The sequence below is a fragment of the Vicia villosa genome, linkage group LG4 (genome assembly GCF_029867415.1).
Source record: "Vicia villosa cultivar HV-30 ecotype Madison, WI linkage group LG4, Vvil1.0, whole genome shotgun sequence".
NCBI classification, from domain to species: domain Eukaryota; kingdom Viridiplantae; phylum Streptophyta; class Magnoliopsida; order Fabales; family Fabaceae; genus Vicia; species Vicia villosa.
The window spans coordinates 120,445,675-120,453,242 of record NC_081183.1 but is presented as its reverse complement, the minus strand read 5'-3'; positions in this window follow the sequence as shown (position 1 = coordinate 120,453,242).

Below are 7,568 nucleotides of genomic sequence, written 5' to 3'. Positions count from 1 at the left end.
CTCTTTGCTGCACACAATACTACAAACCTTGCATCAAAATAGAGTAACAAAACCGGTGGTCAAAAAGCACAAAACTCAACAAGCAATTTGTTCAAAATCTCTCCATATTCCCCCCCCCCCAATTTACATCTCAAGGGGGAGATTCAAACCCTAATTTCAGGCTATAAAAGGGACTTAGCTTCAAGCACAAAAGGGAGACACAAAAATCACAAAAAAAAACCTTCAAAACTCTGCTGAGATACCACACCAACAAATACTCCCCAAAAACCTCATTCAATCCTTCAACCAAAACTCGCAAACCCCTCAACTCACAAATACTCACACTCTCGACTCAGCAACAACAACACTGAGTCAAGAAAATCAGAAACAAGAGGCCACGAAGAACACTATATTAAACCTCTGCCAAATCCAATTCAATCCCTAACTCACAAAATCGCAAACCATTCACTCACCTCTGCTCAATACGCTCCATACTCCCTTCAACCTTGCATCCTTAACCTCATAACATAAATCTCAAATCCAACATACTCGACTTTACCATTCACATACACAAATCGACCTTCACCATACACGTAGCAACACTAACGACAACACAAAAAACTCTCTCAATCACTCAGGGTGTGTTTGGTTCGGGGTAGATGAAGGGAAGGGGAGGGAAGGGGAGGGAATATTTTTAATTAAATGTGTTTGGATCAAATTTTATGAGGGGAGGGGAGGGAAGGGGAGGGGAGCAAAACCCCTCCAAAACACACTTTTTGCGTTCCTCCAAATCGGAGGGATTTGGAGGGGAGGGGAGGGGATCTCAACTTTAATATTTTAAAAATTATTATAATTACTATAATATCCTCAGTTTAATTTTAATATTTTAAAATTATTTATTTTCTTTTGTATTATTGCTCTCTTCTGTGTGATTTTTCTCGATTGCTTCTATCAATTTATTATAATTATTCTCCACCTTCAAATTATTTTGAAATTTTTGTCCTTAATATAAATCATAATCATTTCACTTTTTTGATTTTTTTTATAACTCTTTTATGTTTATTTATATTTTTTTTTATAATTTTGTTATGTATCCTATCATATTTTCTTTTATATCAAATTTTAAATTTTTTATTTTAATTAATTTATTTATTTTATTAAAAAATTTAAACCATTTATATTTAATAATAAATTATTTTATGTGTTAAATAATTCATTCCTATTTTAAAGTTTTTATCAACATATAGTTTAATTTGTTTTTAAACATTTTATTCGAATTAAGTGAACTCAATTTTTTAACGTTATATAGTAAATTATAACTTTTTAGTCACTCAATATTAGAAATTTTACTAACAAAAAAATATCTATAGATTTTTCACATTTGAATATCATATTGTATCACTTATATAAGATAATAAGGATAAAAATGTAAATTATTAATGAAACTCCTCCCCTCCTAAACCAAACATATTTTTAATTAAAATCCCTCCCTTCCCCTCCCCTCCCCTCCCCTCGTTTGAACCAAACACCCATTTGATTAAAAAAATTCCCTCACCTCCCCTCCCCTTCTCTCCCCTCCATTAAAATCCCTCCCCTCCCCTCCCCCTCATTTGAACCAAACACACCCTCAATCTCACCGCATACCCGCAACAAATAACATCACGTTGAACAACAATAACAAATAAAAGCTCAGAAGCACAGTGAAGAAAGAAGAAAGAGATTGCGGAGATTAACAGAAGAAGTCAAAGAAAAACATGCCCGATTCACTTTTGGTTTGTATGTCCTTCCAATTTCTGCTCATTATGTAATTGTAATCATTGATAATAATGAGATTGGGGTATTAGGGATTGTTGGGGGCTAGGTTTTTGTTTGCTTTGATTTAGATATGTTGATCACTTGACCGATTACAGAGAGATGAGCGGCGAGAGCAGTTTTTTTGTCGTTTGCTGTTTGTTCACGTGCTAAGATAGGCAGACGAGAGAGATTTAGGTCCTCCATCGTGGACCTGTTTTTGTGATATCAATGGGCAGTGGATCCGGGTCTGAATCAGTCCGACCCATAGCTATGTTTTTTTTATCCAAATGGGCCTAACACCCTGGCCCGAGTGAGCTTGTTTCAATTCAGCATCAAATGGATGCATCCTCCCTAGCCCAAGTGCTTTTTCAGTAAACTGAACCTTTTTTTATATACTTTTTTGTTCTTTTATTTTTACTAACCAAAAATCTCAAAAAATAACAATTTCCTCCTTTTTAAAAAAATATAATTTTAATAATATATATTAGTAGTAATAACTTATTTCTATCTAAGATAATATCACTAAAATGATACAAAAATAACTTTTTAATCGAATCGAATTTTGAGACCTAATGGATGAATCAAGGTGGGTTCGTACGTACTTTTACAAGTTGTCCTAAAAGTATTTGGGTGATGGCCGTTAAGCTTTTATTCGAATACTCGGATTCCATTAAAGGCTCCATAAAACTCGATTTAACTCACCCTCTTTTTACAAAATGCTTTCTTTTAATCAAATCATTTTAGTCAATAACGGATAATGAAGAAGGGTTTGTACGTACTTGTCCAAGTTGTTCTTCAAGCAATTAGGCGATGGCCGTTAAGCCATTGTTTAAGTGCGTAGACTCCGTTAAAGACTTCATAAAACTTGATTTAGCGAGTTCTCTTTCAAGTATTTTAAGCGATGGGCGTTAAGCTTTTGTTTAAATACTTGGACCCAATTAAATATCTTTCTCTCGCCCTAGCACGAATCCTTTTCATCACCTAAGAGGGGGTTGTACGTACTTGTGCAATTTTCTCTTTCAAGCATTTAGGCGATGGTCGTTAAGCCTTTGTTTAAATGTTTGATTTCTCTTATCAAATAACTTCAAATTCATTCACACCTTTTGTCATCTTGACTTTTCACTTCAAAATCCTTTTTATAATTGAGATGCTTAGTCAAATTCAAAATGCAATTATACTTCCACATGTGAAGATCGAATGTTTTCCACTCAAATGCGATGATGGCCAAAATCCCGTCTTATTCTTGATTTAGTCATCCATTCTTGTAGTGATGCAAACAATCTCTTATTCATGTGCGCATAGTATTGTTTGAATGCGATCGAGTACCTCTCGCTAAAATCAATCAACAACCTTTCCTGGTTCCATACCCCGAATTACGATTGCTCTGACTTTCCCATTGCACTAGGGAATACGTAGGCATAAGATACAAATGTCTTGGCGAGCACAATAATAAAAAATATTTTTTTTGTTCATTTCTCCAATCCAAACTAATAAATAACGCAAATAGATAATAAGCTAACAATCGATCACATGATTAACTAAATGGGTCCCATCGAGTACGATGGAGGTGAGGGGTGCTAATACTTTCCCCTTACTTAACCGACTCCCGAACCCTAATTTGGTTGTGATGACCATCTTATCCTTATTTCTTTTATTCGTGGGTTTTATCGATATTTTCCCTTTCCTTTTGGAATAAATAAAGTTCGGTGGCGACTTTGTTGTACTTCGAGCGCATGATTACGCTCGAGTCACAATTTTACCCCTACAGTATGTTGTGTGGTGTGTTTGCATGAAATTACATTGTTGAAAATGTTATGTTGGTTTACTCTTTCTTTAATCTAATTTCTATTTTAAGAAGGTTAGACATGGAAATATCAAAGACATTTGCATTTCAGACAGTGGAACTATACACACGATCCTCAAAAGTAAGAAATATTTTACTGAAATAGATCCTACTAAAGGTATAATAAATAAAATCTCAAGTCATGTTGATTTGATTGAAGGAACTGATAATGTTATATTCATTCATATTACAAATGGGACAAAGTTTATCATTAATAATGTTTTATACTCTCCAAAGTCAAAGTGAAATTTGTCGAGTTTTAATGACATATCAAGGATACAATATTTAAACTACAACCGAAGGCAATATGAAATACATTAATATTACTTCCAATATTTTGGGGAAAGAAGAAAACTTTAGAAAAACTACCAAAATAGCCTTTTGAGTTACATTAAACATATACATGAAATTGAACGTAATTTAGTAATAAAAGAGAGTCATAAAATTGTGACTTTATGGCATGACCGTTTAGGTTACCTTGGTTCAATAATGATGCATAAAATAGTTGAAAGTATCTATGGTCATCCATTAAAAGGTTAAAACATAGAAAAGATAGACCAGGTGAAACTTGTTCTCTTTGTAGACTAATAACAAAATATTCACCAGGCAAGATTTAGACAGAATCACCTGCATTTCTTGAAAGAACTTGAGGCAATATGTGGACTTATTTATCCACCGTCAAGATCATTCATGTATTTTATAGTATTATTTGATGCATCTAGTAGATGGTTATATGTATGCAAACTATCAAGTTATGATATGACATTTACAAAATTTATTGCATGAATCATTAAACTAATGGCTTAATTCCTGATTATATCATTAAGAAAATTAGACTTGACAATGTCGATGAATTTACATCTGAATCATATAATAATTATTGCATGTCAATTGCAATTATTGTTGAACATCTAGTTCTTCTTGTGCATACACAAAAAGTTTTTGCCTAGTCATTAATCAAATGTCTTCAATATATTACAAGACCATTAATAATGAGAAATTAAATACCAGATATCGTTTGGGGTCATGCAATTTTACATGTTGTAGTAGTCATCAATCTAAAGTCTAGTGTTTATCAGAAACACACCCCTTATTAACTTGAAGTTATTAAGGAACCAAATATTTCTAATTTAAAGATATTTAATTGTGCAATATATGTCCGAATATCTCCATCACAAAGAACAAAGATGAGACCTCAAAGGAGGTCGAAAATATATGTGGGTATGAATCACCATCTATTATTAGATATCTTGAACCTTTAGCATGTGATGTTTTCCTGACAATATTTATTGATTGTCATTTAGACGAAACCAAATTTCCAACACTATGGGGAGAAAATAAATACTCTGAAAACAAGATAACATGATATGTACCATATTTATTATATTTGGACTCATATAAAACAAATCATGGGAAGAAAATGTAAAGAAAATAGTGCATTTATAAGATTTAACAAATCAACTACCAGATTCATTTACTGATTTGAAAAAGCGATAAAGTCACATATACCAGTTGTAAATGTCCCAACTCGAATTGAGATTTTGAAACTAAATGATGTAGCATGAACATCTAAGGCACACTTAAAGTGTGGCTGACCAATGGAATCCAAAGACAAAAATCTACAAAAAAGAATGGAAAAAGGTAAATATGATTGAAAGTGATCTTGAAAAGACATTAGATAATAATAAATCAATGAATGAAAAATATACACTCGAAGAAGCACGAGATAATGATAATGAGATCATTGATAATAAAATTTAAAACAAGAATGATCTTGAGATTTCAATCAATTATATCAATACAGGAAATTTGTGGAACCGAAAAGGTATGAATATAGATAAAATATTTTCATTCTCTGTTGTATGTGAATGAAATTATGAATGAAAATGATGATCCTGAACCTAGATATATGAGTAAATTTCAAAATAGACATGATTAGAAAAATTGGAATGATGCAATAGATACTGAGTTAAATTCTCTTAAAAATTAAAAAGTATTTGCTCCTATTGTGGCTATACCTAAAGGTGTGAAGCCGGTTGGATATAAGTGGGTCTTTGTAAGAAAATCAAATGAGAAAAACAAGATTGTCAAATACAAAGCTCGTCTTGTTGCAGAGGATTTTTACCAAAGACCAGAAATTGATTATAAGGTGACATATTTTCATGTTATGGATGCTATAATTTTACGTTATTTTATTGGTTTGTGAGTATTTAATAATCTTGATATGTATATTATGGATGTTTGTTATACCCCAAAATTTGCCTGCATCTTTTTTCAAGAAGACTTCTATCTAAAAATTAAGAGTTTCATATAATCTTGGATTTTTATCCCATAAATATCCTGATTTATGAACACTTGGTTTTTAGAATTTTTCTTATACGGTATTTTGGGCTCGCTGTCGAATTTATTCTTACTCAAACGCCAAGTACTGTTTATTACTTCACACACGCTATTTATTTGAGATTTATTTACAGATAAATAGTACTGACGCAATTGGTACAGAATTAAATCTTTTCCAGGCGCAGAGTCCGGGGACTCAGACTGTACTGGTAACAAGTAAATTATTATTAATTTTTGTTTCCCACTAATTTTTGTACTATATTCCATTATTTTCAAAATCTTTTCCTTTCTTTTCAAATCTCTTTCTTTCAAAAATCAAATCCTAACTTTATTCTATACATCTCTTTTTTTTCCAGCACTATCATACACTTTCTTTCAACTCCTACTTCCACTCAAATTTTCCTTTTGTACGGAATCACTTCATTCCCCAACGTCTCTATCTTTCTTTTCATTCTATAAATACCTCTCATTTTTTGCATAAAATCTCACATCAAATTCTAATTCATCTCTCAAATTTCTACTTCATATTCATGTTAGACGCTGGCCTTAGGATCTAGAGGGGGGTGAATAGATCGTTCACAGTTTTACGGATTTAAACGACTTTTCAGCGGAAGTGATTCTGAATCGACTCGCGTCTTTTCCGAACCACTATCGAAACGATTATATATGTGTTTAAAAACCAGTCAAAGACTTGAGGTAAGTGATAAGAGTATATGTTGCAGAATCAAAGCGTTGCTCTTATTGAAAATCAGATTAACTTTTTGTATGATGGACAATGTTTGCAATGCAGTAAGAGTGATAGAAACAAATATACAAACACTTGGTGATAATGATCAAATTGAAGGTAATTCAATGTGTGGTGGATTGTGATGTTTAGGTAAGTTCTTAATTCACAATCTTAACACTCGAATCGTTGATCAATTTGCTATTATAACCAAATATGAACAGAATGTAAATGAAAAAGTAAAAGCGACAAGAACACGATATTTGTTTAGGCAGTTCGTCGATCGTCCTCGCTACGACTACGTCTGCTCCCAATTCCAAATTGAAATTGGGTAATCTTTCATTAATGTTGAAAGTAGTATATACAAAGAAGATAACAAAGCGATAAACGATAAACCAATTATGTCGATCCTTTGAATCTTCTTCCCCCTTAATCTTGAGCAAGATCAAGGTTATCCAAGAGCTTCACTTTGATTCCCTTCTGCAGTGTCTTGATTCCTTGAACTCCCCGTTCCTCAATCGTTACACTCAGCCGAATCCTCAATGAACGCCTCTTGATAAAAACCCCCAAGAACCACCCGTCGTGGAGGACAAAACCCGCAGATTTTATTCACCAACAAACCCCACAAACCTTCACCCACTAGGAATCTTCAATTCCGTTCCATGGAAGTTATCGAACTCATCACTAACCCGCAACGCAAGAATGATTATGTGTAATTGTGTTGGAGATGATGAAGAACGAAGATGAGAAGCGTTTGTGTATCTTTCAGTCGTTGGTGTTCTGTTTTTGAATAATTGAGCCTTTGACAATATATATGATAGCTTAACAGTTGGAGATGAGAGAAACAGAATTTTTGGCATTCTTGATCAGTTAGGTCGACCTCTTGTA